The sequence below is a fragment of the Grammomys surdaster genome, unplaced genomic scaffold (genome assembly GCF_004785775.1).
Source record: "Grammomys surdaster isolate TR1022 unplaced genomic scaffold, NIH_TR_1.0 126531, whole genome shotgun sequence".
Taxonomy (NCBI): domain Eukaryota; kingdom Metazoa; phylum Chordata; class Mammalia; order Rodentia; family Muridae; genus Grammomys; species Grammomys surdaster.
Genome location: NW_021621323.1, coordinates 3,092,533 through 3,108,445, shown reverse-complemented (window position 1 = coordinate 3,108,445; position 15,913 = coordinate 3,092,533). Strand labels below are relative to the sequence as shown.

Sequence of the window (15,913 nt, the reverse complement as noted above, 5' to 3'; positions counted from 1 at the left end):
AACTTATAAAACAAAGAGTTTATTTTGCCTTCTTGTTCAAGAGGGAGAGTCCATAATGGCCAGGAAGGCATGGTATGGCTGCACTGGCATACTCCCTTCAAGAAGCCTCTAAGTCTGAAACTTCTATAGCCTCCTCATACAGTACCACCAGTAGCATGTGTCTAAATACATGAGCCTGTGGGGCAATTTCTCATCCACACCACCACAATATGCTACTTTCCTAAGAAATAAATAATATGCTGTAACTACATTAATGAAATGATAGGCCATGATAGTAGTCTCACAATTTAAAAAAAAAAATAGGTGGGGCTAGAGAGATGGCTCAGTGGTTAAGAGCACTGACTGCTCTTCCAGAGGTCCTGAGTTCAATTCCGAGCAAACCACATGGTGCTTCACAACCATCTGTAAAGGGATCCAAAACCCTCTTCTGGTGTGTCTGAGGACAGCTATAGTGTATTCATATACATAAGATAAATAAATAATTCTGTTGAAAAATAGATGTTTTAACACTTTGACACGAAGAAAGCAATGGTTAAAGCATTTGGAATTGTAGTTTTAAATGTCTCTGAAATGTTCAAAGTGGATTTTTTTTTCTTTTCTTAAGACTGGGCTTGCTTCAATACGATCTGTCTCCACTGGGTCCTTTCAACAGAAGAGCCAGTACTTAGATGCTGACAGTGTACTGGGGATGATCCAGTGCAGCAGGCAAAGTGAAGAAGCCAAACTGAGATAGACCCGTATCTTTCCAAGGGGACATGCCAATAACGGGAACATTGATGAGCAAAGTTCAGCAGCGGGCTGCTGGAGATCAATTACGTTGGAAATCCAGAGAAATGGTATGCTGTGTGTGGAAGCAAATGAAGACTGATACGGGAGACAAAACAAGGGCTGTAGCAGGATGTTGGCATAGCTCGGGAGTCAGCTGTTGCCGTTGTTTTTTGGTAAAGACTCAACACTTGCGTTTAGAAGAGGTACTAGAGCAGGAAACCATTGTAGTTAGGAAAAAGGAAGGCCTATGCTCTGAGTGGGGGCTAGGGGACTAGGAAAACTATAAGCAGCCTACTAGTGAGTGAGGACTGTCCTATGGGATCCATCAGGTCTGCATTTTTGGCTTCCTCTGATCCTATATTGGAGATGAGAAGAAAACATGAGAAGGTGGTAGTTATTTCTTGAGCTCTGCTCATTTACTGTGAGTGTTATAAGAATTATTTTAATTTCCTGGTTTGTTTGATAAATATGACAGAATTTGTCTGACTTTCTACCCACATAATTTTCAAATAGAAGAATGACTTTCTGTACACAGTGGATTGGTCTCCTAGGCTGGTCAGTCTGGCCATTGTCTACGTGTTCAGTCTCTTGATGCCATAGTACCACTTTGTGGGAGAGTAGGAAGCCTTGCAGACCCTCATTTACCCAATTCTGCTTTAGAGTTGCTGCTGTTTTGGTTGCTGCTTTGGAGTGATCTGTGTACAACAAGTTCTCATAGTTTCAAAGAAAATCCCTAAGCTTGGAAGAGACACATGCTATTTGCAATAGGATGCTGTCAGCAAGCTGGCCCTTTCTTGCTTGTTTGTTTCTTTTTTGGTCTCACTGGTATTGGTTACATCTACAAGTTCCAAATAAGAACACATTCTCAAGTTCTGAGTGGATGTACACTTGGAGGAGGGCACTATTTAATCCAGAAGTAAGATATACTTGCCTCAGATTGATTCTTGGCAGGCTGTCCTCCAAAAGGTAGGAGCAAAGGTCTGCAGAGCTTCCCAGTGGGCCATATTAGTTGGTTGTCACAGTGCTGTAACTCAAGAGCTGATAGCAACAACTGAAGGAAAGAGGCTTATTCTGGCTCACAGCTTGAGGGATAGAGTTCACAGTGGTGGGGAAATTGTAGAAGTGGAAGTGGAAGGGAGCTGGCTGAATTGACTTCAGTCAGGAAACAGAGATGAATGCTTCTCCTAAACTGCCTGTACTGGATACTTTTATGTCAACTCCACACAAGCTAGAGTCATCAGAGAGGAGGGAGCCTCAGCTGAGAAAATGCCTCTATAAGACCAGCTGTAAAACATTTTCTTAATTAGTGATCAATGAGGGAGGAGGGCAGCCCATTGTAGGTGGTGCCATTCCTGTGCTCACCAGGATTCTATAGTACATTGTATACAATTGTATACAACATATGATACAATGTATCCAGGTGTCCTGGATTCTCTAAGAAAGCAGGCTGAGCAAGCCATAGAGGAGCAATCCAGTACGCAGCCTCCCTCCATGGCCTCTGCATCAGCTCCTGCCTCCAGGTTCCTGCCCTGTGTGAGTTCCTGTCCTGATTTCTTTCAATGATGAACTATGATGTGTAAGTGTAAGCTGATTAAACCTTTTCCTCCCAGTATGCTTTTGGTCATGATGTTTTGTTGCAGCAAGAGAAACTGTAAGACAAGTTACAGTGGGGTATTGCTGTGACAGACCTGACCATGGTTTGGGGAGAATTGTGGAAGAACTTTGGAATTTCAGGCTAGAAAAGCCACTGAGTGTTGAGACCTCAGTGGACTGTTCTGTGGGAACTTGGAAGATAAGAATGTTGAGAGTAGTGCAGAAGATGAAGGCCTGGCTTGTGGAGTTTCAAAGGGAATCTGTGGTTCTGGTTAGGTGGGGCTCAAGAGTCAGCTGTAATTAACAAAAGAAACTGGCACCCTTGAAATGAAACCTCATTGATGGAACATTTGATGTTGGTTAGATGAAGCTAAGAAATTAGTGGTGATTAGAAAGAGACCAGCATTGCTGAGGTGAAATCTTCTGGGCCGTGTTTCTGAAGAGTCGGCACACAGAAATTGTGCTCCAGAGGCAGCCAAGGCTGGACCTCCTGCTGGCAGCTGAACTTGGTAGTATAAGAGTCACCCAGGTAGTACTGTTTTAGAAGGAATGACGGAGTCATGGAGAACAACTGAGGCTTGGCACTGTGAGAGGCCAGGAGAGGCCATTGGTGAAGATGCAGCCTCAGTGACACTTGAAGGCCCAGGACTGAAGAGGTCATTCAGAGAAGCTGAGGCTTGGCACTATTAAGAGAGCTTGTGAGAGGCTATTGGTGAAAATGTATCCTGGATGCAGCAGAAGACTCTAGCATTTTGGAGACGCCTGTACCGTGGAATGACCACCAAGAACAGCAGCAGTGGGGAGTAAAGCCCACCTGAGCTTAGTAGACAATCTGTGTGTGCTGCAGAGGGCAGAGCTGGAAGCCTGATCCAAGTCCTTTGGCAGAGCCCAGAAGATGCTGAGTGAACCCTAGCTATTGGACATTGAATTATTTATACTGTTGGGGTTTGGTTTGGGTTTGTTCAGATTGTGACTGTGCCATGCTTCTTCCCTCTTGAAGTAAGGATGTATTTAACTTATTTTTTATTTTATAGGAGCCCACAGTTGAGAGACTTTGAATTTTCAAAGAGATTTTAGGTTTTCAAAGAGATTTTACGTTTTAAAAAGATTGAATTTTAAAGTGTTTGAATTTGTAGACTGTGGAACTTTTTAAGTTTATAAAATGTTTTATATTGTGATGTTGATGATGTCACTGTGTCATTTGGGGGATGAACAAGAAGGGAAAGCTAGTGGATTAACAGTAATTTGTTTATGTCATGTAGTTGATGGGTCTGTTGTCCTGGCTAGTTTTATGCCAACTTGCTTTTGGCTATAGTGTTCCAGGACAGCATTAGAAACAGTAAGACTGCCTTTCTTCTCCATTTCTCTTTGTTACCCAATTTGATTCACAAGCCCACGGGATGGTGTCATTTACGTTCAATGCAGTTTTTCTCTCCTTAGTTAAACTTCTCTGTAAATACCATCACAAGACTCTCCACAAGCACCTCTGGAGGTATGTCTAGTTGGTGATTCTAAACCCTATCAAGTTTACACTCAAGATTAACCATCATATCGGCCAAAGGTAAATCTTCAAGCCTGATCAACCTGCACTTAAACTCCTGATCTATCCGAGGAATGGCTCATGGTCCCTGTAAATGTAAATCAGAGTCCACAGCATTAGGGATAGAGCCAGGGTTCTTCTCCATCTTGTTACAAGATTCTGGTCCCTGACCACCTGAGGCTAGGGGTCAAGACTTCTTTGATGTGCTTTAAAGATCCACAGATGAAGGACTGGGAAACCTCTCCTCGAGCATGACATCAGAGGTGCCAGTACTCTGTGTTACCCTAGCAATACAATGGGTTACCTGTATGTGTGTGTTGGGCTCTTCTCTCTGAGTTTTCCCCCAATAAACTTTTCTCAGGTATAATCTGAATATTTGTAGACTGGACTTTAGTCTGATTTGTGTGGCAATATGTTATTTTATCTAATTACAACAGAATCAAACCTCACTTCTTTTTGTCAATTAAATAAAAAAGGAATTTTCAAAAAAAAAAAAAGCTGTTGTTTAGTGTTTAGATGTAGTTTGAGGCTTGTGGAGCCAGACACAGATGGGAAATTATTCCACAGAGTCTTAAGGAAGGTGATGCCAGTTCCCTTCTCTGCCCAGGTTATGCCTTTGCCAGGACCTTGACCTAGAAACCAGTAAGAAAGTGTATACAATGTTGCTGCTAAGTCTAAGAGAAGCTGCAGTTCTGCATTTCATGCCAGTAAGTTTAGGCTCTGAGGAGAGTGTTCTGCTTGTTGCTAACAACTCTTCATTTAGACAGCATCCCTCTCAACATACTTATTGAAATCATGGGCCACCGCTCTAACATTTCATTCACAGCTCAGGCATACACTCTGTTTGCCTTAGTGATGGACTTAGAGATGGGCATGTTACTCAAGAGCTCTTTTAAAGCTTGTTTTGTATTGATCATACATATGAACAGAGTATCTTAGATTGTGCGGATACTTCTCTTGACAGTCATGATATAATCAGCCTCGTATTAAAAGGAAGGCAGATATTGGGATGAGCAAAAGACAGCAAAACTATGGAAGCAGCATTAGGATCGTGTGTCTGCAAGTCAACACATGCATTTAGCCCTCAGAAGAGGGAAGGACTAGATTCTCCCATGAACTAGAAGTTGCTAGCTTTGCCCATTCTTTGAGTCATAGCCCCACAGAACACCTTTTGAAATTTTGACTTGAAGAATGTGAAGAACCCACTTTTGTGTTGTTTCAAACCACTAAGACTATGATCATTTGTTAAAATAGCAGCAAGATCAGCACCTTTTCTTTTCAGAGAGATGAGAAATAGAGCAAGAAGCATAGAGAGAACTTTGAAGGATAACAAGAATAACAACTGTCATCTAGTTGAAACCTCTGGTATATCTGTTTCTAAATAGCACAACCCTGCACATTACAGTTGTTTGAGCAATACACATTTTCAAGATCTGAATAATATATAGTATGTTTTTTTCTACCTCCAATTGAATTTTGACATGATAGGACAGCTATCCTAGCTTCAAATTTTCTATGATGTAAAAAAATACATGGACAAAATGAATTGACTAAAGTAAGAACAGAGTTTTCACAGTAGCAAACTGTAGAATAGAATAGCTTCTCCAGACAAGTGAAAGTCAATGCCTTAGAATCCCAAGCTATCAAAAGGCAGCCCTAAAGATTATAATATGATAAGTCATAGGCACAAATATGGAGTGTGAATGATAAAAATCTCTGGACATGTAATAATAAATTATCTCCATGGTCTTGTGGTATGCAACTGCTTTTTAAACAAGATATCATAACTGTAATAGCACTGAAAAATAGGTTAATTAAAATGTAGAGTTTAGAGTTAGGCATGGTATCACACATCTGTAATACCATCATTTGTGAGTTGAAAGCAAGGTGACTATGGGGCTGTAGAAGACACCCTGGGGTGTTTGGCCACGCCCCCAGAACCCAGAGATTACTATTGTTACTCTCATAGGCACTGTGCCTATATAACACATTTAGGAATACAAGGCTTAGGCCCAGTCCTTCTTTAACTTTTTTAACTGATTTGAGATGGTTAGCCTGTGATTTAAGGGCCTATAGCAAATTCATGGCTCTGAGTTTGCTTTTAGGGTGTTTCCTATGTTTTATTTAGAAATAGCTGAGAGGAGTTAACAACAGTCCAGATTGTATTACATGGATAGTTGGTTTTCAAAACATCAGAAGTCCACAGAATTGATGTTACAAACATTTCTTCATTAAGGTTCATTTTGATTAGAGACCCGTCTGCTCCTGACAGCTTCCTGTCTTGGATTCTAAGAAGAAATTGAGCGTCTTTGGAGTTATTCCAGTTGTGGTGAGACAACCACTAGGCAAGAATTGCCTCTTTTTATCTACAGACAAATTACTGTCCTGAAAAAGGACACACTTGTGGAATAGTCGATTGATTATATCTGCCAAGACAGAGTAATCAGCCCTTAATAATTCTGCATCATTAGGTCTGTCAGATGATCCTGGGCCAGAAGGCTGAAGATGGGACGTTCCAACATTTTGTAGTACAGGGACTGTCCAGGTGTTCATCGGTCTCTATAAATTGGATAAATTTTAGAAGCTATGCTTTGTGCTTCCCATAATTTCAGTTAATTCAGTCATTCTGGATTTCTGACAGGGTTGAAGACTTATAGTCTCATAGCCAATCCTGGCTATTTACTTTGAGAGAAAAGATTTGAGAGGATGGTTTTCAGCTGACATTCATTCTAAAGCCAAGAAAAAAGCCAGGTTCAGAACTAAGTCTTTTAGTTAGGAGAGATGACAAGAGGTTTTGGTTAGTCAACAAAATGATGGACTGGGTATTAGGTCTATCTTGTACCTTACTGATAGAAATTGGTATAGTTATGCTCTAATTGTATTTTGAGAGAAAATTTTGTCTTAACAGGAAGGGTGACATGTAGGAGGGGCTATGGTGGGAGGAGAAAGGAGAAGAAGAGGAGGAGTAAGGAGAGGAGGAGGAGCTAGGAGATGAGAGAGAGGGGGGGAATGAGAGAGAAAGAGAGGAAGAGAGAGAGAGAGAGAGGAAAAGAGAGAGATGGGGGGAGGGGAACATGAAGGTGGATGTTCGAGTGTCTCTGCCAGTCAAAGATAGTTGGTATATCTAGGTGGGGTATTGGGTTATACTTCTGATTGTATGGACATTTTGTTATTGAGCATTACCAAACTTATAAAGCCTTTGATTAACATTAAAAAAAGAACTAATACCCTTAATTTCTGAAAACTAGCAAGTAATTTTGCCAATGGAAAAGTCATGTATATTAAAATTCTTAGAACATCTTTAAAAAAAAAAAACAATCTGACCTCTAGTTTACCCCTTACTGTACCATCTCCACTTAGAACAGACTAACATCCTCACATATGGCTACTAGCTGGTCTATTGGAAAGCCTGGCTTTTGATCAGAGTTCTCAAGAAGGAGGATTTTGTACCCAAGGACATTTGTGGCAATAAACCATGACAATTTCTGCTTATCATGACTTCAGAGGAGGCATGATGCTAGAGACGCCTAATAAGCAGGAGCCACACATGTTGCTGAGAATCCTATAGCACGTATGGATCACCCTATCTTAATCCTAATGAAGAACTGTCCTGTCTAAACTGTCAAGAATCTGGGAATACAGTTCTCGGTAGAGCACTTGCCTAGCATGTACAAAACCTGAACTTTAATTTCAAGCGCTGAAAAAGTTAATAAAAAAAAGTCAATTGTAACATAGTTATGAAATTACTGTGCAGAAATCCATAACTTAAATAACATTTAAAAATGTATAACTAATAACTGAATGTTGGAAAGGAGGAAAATAATGAGTAAAAAATGCTTGACTAGTGCAAAGAAGTAGGAGAATTGAAAGAAAAAATATAACACAGGTGGGTTAAAAACAACAGCAACAGGAAATTACGTTAATAAAAATGAACAAATATTCCTACTCAAGACTAACATTGTTAGGGAGAGAGAAAGTCTCCAACAGTATGTTGCAAAGGAAGATTGATTTATCTGTTTGTTTGCAGAACTTTGGACCAAACCCAGACCCCATACATTCATTACAAGCAAGTCAGCTGCGTCTTCAGCCTCCAAAGGGGAGATTTTAAATGTCTGGAGATGAGAAGCTAAAGACAAGTGTTGAATAGTCTGGACCATACAAACTGTATCCCAACAAGAGTGGCATGGCTGCTCTACTGTCAAACAGATTCTAATGCAGCGTATGCTATTACAAGCAAAGATGATTCATCCTTTAAAGCAGAACGGTGGAAGTGGAATGCCAGATGATATTACTTTGCTGATGTGAATCGTCCAGCGTCTCTTCCAACGTCCTTGTATTGACTTTGGATAAAGCTCAGACTGCAATTGTGATGGACGAGATTTTCCATACATCACCTGCATCGCCTCTAACAACTTATCACTCTGCCTCATATTTTATCTTTAAGGGCACTGAAGAATGCACAACTGTGCAAAATCTCCAACTCTTTCTATATTCTGTGGTTTCTGCTCTTACCAGTCCAGCTGATGTCTTACTTTGTAAAAATGAGTTTTTTAGACATTGTATTCTGCTCTTTCTATCCACACTCACCTGGTTTCTCTCACACGGTCCTTCACTCAGCTGTATTCGTCTATACCAACTTCATAAACACTTGTAAAGAATCATTTCTATTAAGGAATTTGTTTATGACTTCTGCCTTTCGGCTAGTCAGGAAGAAAATAGTAGGCGCTCATCAAATCTTAGTGAAATTAATTTATATGTGTTGGTAAATGCAGTTATTTACAGAATTACTTGTCATAAAATCGCTTAACCTTCCAGTAGTGTGATTTGCCAATAAATATAGCACACTTAAAAACTGTATAAATTATATAAACTACAAACTTATAAATTGTTTATATAATTTTGGTTACTGTTTTAAAATAACATTTCATAACTCTTTTTTATTCTATTAATTGGAGTCATGAAAGTAGCAGATACTATTACTGTGCCAGTACAACATTTATAAATCTATTCATATTGTTTTCTGCTATAGGTTGCTTGATTTGTATGTGTGTGTATGTGTGTGTGTATGTATGAACATGTATGAATGAGTGAGCATGTATGAATGAGTATAAGTTAGTATGTGTGTACGTGCATTTGTGCATGAGTGTATGAATGTGTGAGTATGTGTGTGTGAATGCATGATTGTATGTGTGTATGTATGTGTATATGTAAGTATGTGAGTGTATATGTATGTGAGTGTGTGTATATAGACTAGAAGTAAATGTTAAATGTCTTCCTTAAATACACTCTCCCTTAGTTTTTGAGACCGAGTCTCTCATCAGACCTGGAGCTGGTTGTTGTTTAGCCTGGCTAAGCAGCAAGCATCAAGAATCCTCATATCTGGATTACAGCACACATCCGCATGTCTAGATGTTTGACATGGGTGCTGGTGTGTTCTGCTCTCAGAATCTCATAATGTGCAGTAAGCACTTTACCAAAAAAGCTGCCTTTATAGCACAGCTGTTTGATTTTTTTTCATAATGTTGTTAGTTTTCTAGGCTGACTTAACGAAATTGTAATCAGTTCATGAATTCACTTGAGAATGTACAGTTTTATGTATTCTTGTAAAAAATTATGAGCAAACATACTTTGAGAAGAATTTAGAGTAGAATTTTCAGAAATTAGTACAGGACATTGTCATTTAGAAAAACACGCTCAGATAATGTTTGAATGTCTGGGTGAGTTCCAAAAGGCATTGGGCTTATTCTACAATTGCTTTTTCCTAGACTTGCAAATTAAAATGGCTAAAGCAGTTTTGCATATAAATCAGTTTTTAACCTGGCTGATGATGTGTCTATAATTTCTCAATAGAGGAATTTTGTATCTGTGTTGTGGACCAGCTAAGGATAAAAACTGTAGGTCAAACTGCCTGGATCTTAATTTAAGCTCTGCTCTACCCTTCCTATAAAATCTTGAGTCATTTCCTCAGCCTTTTTTGTTCTGTTTACTTTTATTGTGTTCTGCTTTTAATTTGTTTCTTTGATAGAGTCTCATGTAGTCAAGACTACCCTTAAGTCCCTGTATAGTTAAAGATGTATCTTATCTATAAAATGTAGATAATGATATTACATATCTCATTGGTTATTCTGAGGCAACATTTTCTAGGTTTCTAGTACATAGTAAATGCTCAGTAAAGATGAGTGGATGTGGAAGAGAGCTCAGTGAAAACAATAAATCATGGAGATAATTAAAAAGGTCATCTGACTTGTACTCTGTCTATGCACTACAATAGAGCCTAACATTAGGTGGGATGTAGCTCCACTGATAGAATGATTACCTCACACAAACAAACCTCTGGGGTTCAGTCAACAATGCTCTGTCAGTTGAGCATGGTGGTGCACATCTGTAATCCCAGCACTTAGTATGTGGAGGCAGGAGGATGGTCAACCTCAATGATACAGGGACGTCAGGGATAACTTTGGTTATATGAGACTCTGACAAAGACACAAATTAAAGGCAGAACAAAATAAAAAATAAATATCCCCGAACAAACAAGAAGAAAATCCCTAGTGTTTAGTGAGCATTGTATTATTTTATGTATATCATGATACCTGAATTTTATCTCCTTATGAGTAAACTAGGAAGTTAAGTAAAATTTCTTAATGTATATCTAAGTCAATGGAAACTCAACGAATTTATACCCAAATGTTCTGTGTTCAGTTAGGATATTTTGACAGAATCATTTGAAACTGACATTTTAATGTCAAAGATATTTTGGTGAAACCTATAAAGGTGAATCTTTAAACTTTCTATTTCTTGTTGAAAAATAGAAACAGTTTCATTATGCTCATTTCACATTAGAGAACACATGTTGGAAAAGTGAAAACAATTTAAGAACACACGAAAATCAGCCACAGTCTCACCATCCAAAGTTAGTGAATGTTAACACCTTTGGTAGGCACAAGCTCAGACACTGCTAGTTATCTACAATTTCCCCCTGAATTTCTTGATAATAGAACCAAAATTTTATATAGTTCAAACTAAACTCCCAAAATGGGGAGAGCGAGATGGCTTAGCATGTAAAAGCACCCGCCACCAGGCCTGAAGACCCCCAAGTCCAATTCCTGGGACCCACGTGGTAGAGGGAGAGAATCAGTTCCTCTAAGTTGTCTTCTGATCTTGACATGTGTCATGGCCCTTGTATATACTTGCATGCACACACATATTTGCACACACACACACACACATACACACACACACTAAATATTAACATAGAATACCTAGACAAGGCATGGGCAAAGCAATACAAGAAGGGAATCTTGTATAGGTGTGCTTGGAGAAATAGCTGACTTGAATGGCAGTCTTTTCTCTTTTTCTTTTTCTTCTTGGAGAGGCAGACATGCGAGGGGTAACACAACCATTTTGTGGAACAAAGGAAGAAACATTGTATGCAGTCTAGTATAATGAACCCTGAATCCCTAGTGGCATCATGGAGACATTCTGTACATCTCATCCTCAACTGCTTACTTTGCAAATTCTTTTTGCAAAGTAACATTTTGATAATCGATTTTAATTTTGCTTCTGTTACATGTACTAAATACAACTTTCGTTGAAATACCATCATCTGGAATTTTGTCTATTCATTCAGCACCAAGAGAAAATGTTACTATGATACTGATTAGTCAAAAGCAGCATTATATATTTTATTTGTATATTTGTATATTATAAATTTGTAATAAATATTTAACTATATTTCACTTAGGTAAGTATAGTTTGATTTCCTTCCAGTCACTAATTCTTTAACGGATTTCCAATTTTGTTTAAATAGCATTCTGTTCAGCCCCTGGGATACATCCTAATTCATATATATGTTAATTATACTTTATCTGAAAATGACATTGGTATCATTCTGGCCAGTGGACCTTAGAAGTCTATTGAAGACATCTGGGAAAGATTTATACCCTGACAGCACATGTGCAGGAGCACTGCCTCCTCCCTTTGCCCTTTCTTCAGCTTGAGACTTTATGAAGAGACAGTGTTTGGTGCTAAAACAGCCACTTCTAAAAATAAGCAGAGATAGCACCGATGTTCATATGAAACAAAATGCAGAGGCTCTCTCCTACAACCCAGGGTTTCTTGTCACAAACCATCGATGAATGCCTTGAGTTCTGCTGACTGTTTTTCATTTGGAGACAAAAGCATATTTACTGCAAAAACATCGTGGCCTTCTCTATGTCAGATACTATAGTATACACTGGAAATGCATCAGCTGGCAAAATAGATACTTCCACTGTCATAGAACTCACTTGCAAAGGGACAACTGTGTTGCGGAAACGCCTGATGGGCTGATGAGCTGGCTCAGAGAGTGAAAGCCCTTGCTGCCCAGGACTTCCCGCCCTGACCCCTAGAACTCACGGTGAAAGGAGAAAACTAACGTACAAAAGTTGTTCTCTGGCTTTCACATGGATGCGTTGAGCATGTGCAGGCACACCACATTGGCACTAATAAACGAGTAAATATATTATTAATTCATCAAGTGGCATTATATATTAAGAAGAAGCAAAGCGGGCAATGGAGAAAACAGGGAAGGTGTCCAGGCAGTATGAAAGTGTGGGGTTTATTGGGAGTGGTCCACTGAGAAAGACACTGCTGAGAAGGCTGTAAAAGTTGGTAAGACACTCCCTGGCATTGAGCAAAGCGACACCTTGATGGTGGTGGTGCTGTTCTTGTAACAGTTAGGGGCAGAGCTAATGATAGTCCTTTGTTCATCCTAGCTTGATGCCTGGCTATGTGGCCAAACCTGTCTTATTTCTAGGACTAATAAAAAATCAAGTCAAATCCTGGCAATCCATCATGGGAGGAAGAAAACAGAGACCCGAAGATTGCCAGGCTACCCACAGACCTGCCTCCAGCACATGGTACAGGCAGGTGGCAATGGAAGATGTCACCCAGGAGCCTGCCAGCCACATGGCCAGCCTGCAGTGGTAGACACCACAATGTGAGTATGTGGTGGTCAGGTGGGAGAGAACGAGAAGTGGAGCGGGTTGAGCATGATGAAGAGAGCTGGAACTGGAGACTCGAGGGTAGAGAGAAGTTGTCTGTTGTGAGTGGCTGTGGGACTGCGTAAGGGTATCCTGGGTCATGGTTGAGCAGGTGCCTAGAAACCCGAGACTCTGCGTGAGTATCGGCAGGAGTTCGGAGCCCTCCAGAATCCAGGGTCCTAAAAAGCAGTCATGTCTTCATAAAATTACATTGTTCAGTCACATAGGCCAGACTATAGGCATCAGGCCCTAGGGATTTACATACTAATGAAGGCCAGAGGGCAGAGCAAATTAAGCATGCCTCCCCCAGATCCTCCCCCAATCCTCCCCCTTTCTCCCTCCCTATATGACTCTGGACTGCCCTGAGTTCTGGGGGGTACGCCTAGATCCATCCACCATCCGCCATGACAATAAACCTTTCTGGAACCAAGGACTTCCTCGTGTCATTGGGGCCTGCCGCCGCCAAGGCCTCCAGGCCGCTGGAACCATAGGATTCCTCCCAAATGTGAGACCCGCCGCAGCGTGGAAGCCCCTCCAGGGCCCCACCGCTGTGGTGGCCTCTAAATTTTCCCCACAAGTGGCCAGCCCCATCACCCTGGACCATGGTGAGGTCCCAGGCTGAGCTGCTGCTGAGAGCCATGCCTGAGTCTGTGCAGGGGTCAGAGTTCGAATTACAACTAGAGATGTAGAGAACTTGGGGATGTCCCTGGTTGGGACAGCTGCTGGGAACCATGTGAATATCCAGGGTGCATAACTTGCCCCACACTTCACTGGATGTGGCACTCTGAACAGCTCACCCCATCTCTCCATGGTGATAGCACCCGGGAGAGTAGGCTCTGAGCCTTGGCCAGGTAGCAAAGTGGAGCTGGCCATAGTGGCAGAGGTGTGGGTGAGCCAGCCCTGAGGACGAAAGTAAGGGAGAGCTGGCCCTGTCACTCCTCTGCCGTGAGGTAGCCTGAGGGGAGGGCGGAGGGGGGAGATTCCCCCACCCCACCCACCCCTGCCCCTGAGCGCCTGGGTTGAAGAGCTGATCTACCATCATGAGAATAGATCAGACCCTGTACCTCATCTGAGCTGCACAATAGAGCTGACCCTGGTGGTTGGGGGAGTAGGTCAGCCATCTTTTACCTTCTGTCATAAGGTAGCCTGAGGATGGGGGGGGGGAGAGGGCCTCTGCCCTCTGCCCCCTGCCCTCTTCTGCCCTCTTCTGCCCTCTTCTGCCCTCTTCTGCTCTCTTCTGCCCTCTTCTGCCCTCTGCCCTCTGGTTCCTTGCTGCCTGAGAGCTTGAGAACCGGTAAGCTGGCCCAACCTCTTGCTGGCTATAGCACATGGGAGAGTGGGCCACACACCTTGGCTTGGCAGCACAGTGGACCTGGCTCTGCAGGTGTGGGTGTGGATAAGCTGGCGCCTGAGGGCTTGAGAGTAAGAGAGCGACCCTGCCTCATGCTGATGATGGCATTGAGTGGCCTAGCTGGAGCAGAGCTGGGGAGCTCCTCTTGTTGGTGTGGATAAGGATGAGGAGATAGGCTGACCAGCTCAGCTGCCACCCAGGCCCAGAATCAAAGCTCTGAATTGGCCCACCGCAAAATTAGATTTTGGGTGGGTCCTAGTCGATAGCAGAGGCTCATTGAGCCTAGAAAATTTGTATCAATTATATAGTTTATGCTCAACACACGATGTATGTTTCTGTCTGCTTTCAACATGAATCTACTACCAGAGAACTTGTCATTTTTTCTTTTATGGTTGTAAGTTCTAACCAATCTAATGATGAAATTTGATATATCTTGTTTTGATTTCTAATTTTTATTTCTATTTAAAACCTCTTATATTTTGAACATCTTTATTTCTTAGCAAACTTTATCTTTTTATGTTCAATTCAGGAGTTTAGTTGGTCACGTGTATGTAAGTGAATGTGTGAGTTCATGTGTGTGCACAGGCTGATGCACATGTATGTATATGTATGTACTCAGGTGTCACGTTTGTGGAGGTCAGAGGTCAATGTCAGGTGACCTCTTCAGTTTTTCCCCTACCTTATTTTCTCACTCACTGAACTGTGTGACTTGTACCCTCTTATCTCTGCCCCCCCTCCCCCAGTTCTGGAATGACATGTGTATGCCACCTGGTCTGGCTTTTTTGTGTGGGTTTCGGGGATTGAATTTCAACCTTCATTGCTTATGCTGTAAGCATTTTGATGACTGAGCCTCCTTCCCAGACCATATTTAAGGTTTTAATTCCACAATTTAACTGCCCCCCCATCCAAAAGCTGTATAAGGTCTGGGAACAATGTCAGAAGCTATACGATGCCTTTAAATGTGACTTTGCCCTCTTTCCTTCCACTTCTCATTATCAAAGACCTAATTGATAGAGGTTCAAGAGGAGATGTTTTAAATTTCCTGATTGTTAACTCTAGCTCAAGAAGGACATACTACCTGTGGAGCATACGCTTGAAAGGAATCTTCAGGAGTTCTACGTAGAGGAGCCAATGAAAACGCTTCATTATTTGATCCTAAAAGTTTGTTGCTTCAGTAGTTGCAAAATGGGAATTAAAATATTGAGGTTTGAAGTATCAGTGCAGGGTTCTAAGGTCTGTTCCTGATCAGCACCCCAAAATAACCATTGTGATTAAGCTGTGATACTTGACACTAGATTTTGGTAGCACCACAGAAAACAAGAAGGGTAAGTCTGCTCAAATCCTTTCATGGGGATCACCCACAGAGCTTCTCTTCATGATCTGGCTTGCTCTACTGTGGCAGACCTTTGTTGTCTGTCCAGCTTGTCTGCTACTGTGTTTCAGCAGCCATTTGCTTCTCTTTAATAACCCGCTGCCCTCCCAAAGGCCAGGCCCCTAAGCTCTCTTGGCTCTAAAAGCAACATTTTATTTTCTTTTACCCATTCTGAGATCCACCCTTGAGCCCTATCTTCATTTGCCATCAGGGCCTATTCCACGGAAAATGAACACCAGGAACACAGCACTAGGTCACATCAGGACAGC

The 15,913-nt window shown here is 41.4% G+C and overlaps 1 non-coding gene across 1 annotated transcript; it reads left to right on the top strand.

The window, feature by feature from the left end:
* Window positions 1-12,557: 12,557 nt before the first annotated feature.
* Window positions 12,558-12,704, top strand: LOC114614887. Its single transcript, XR_003710398.1, has one exon. It is a non-coding gene; the product is annotated as a small nucleolar RNA SNORA48 (small nucleolar RNA).
* The last annotated feature ends 3,209 nt before the right edge of the window (window positions 12,705-15,913 follow it).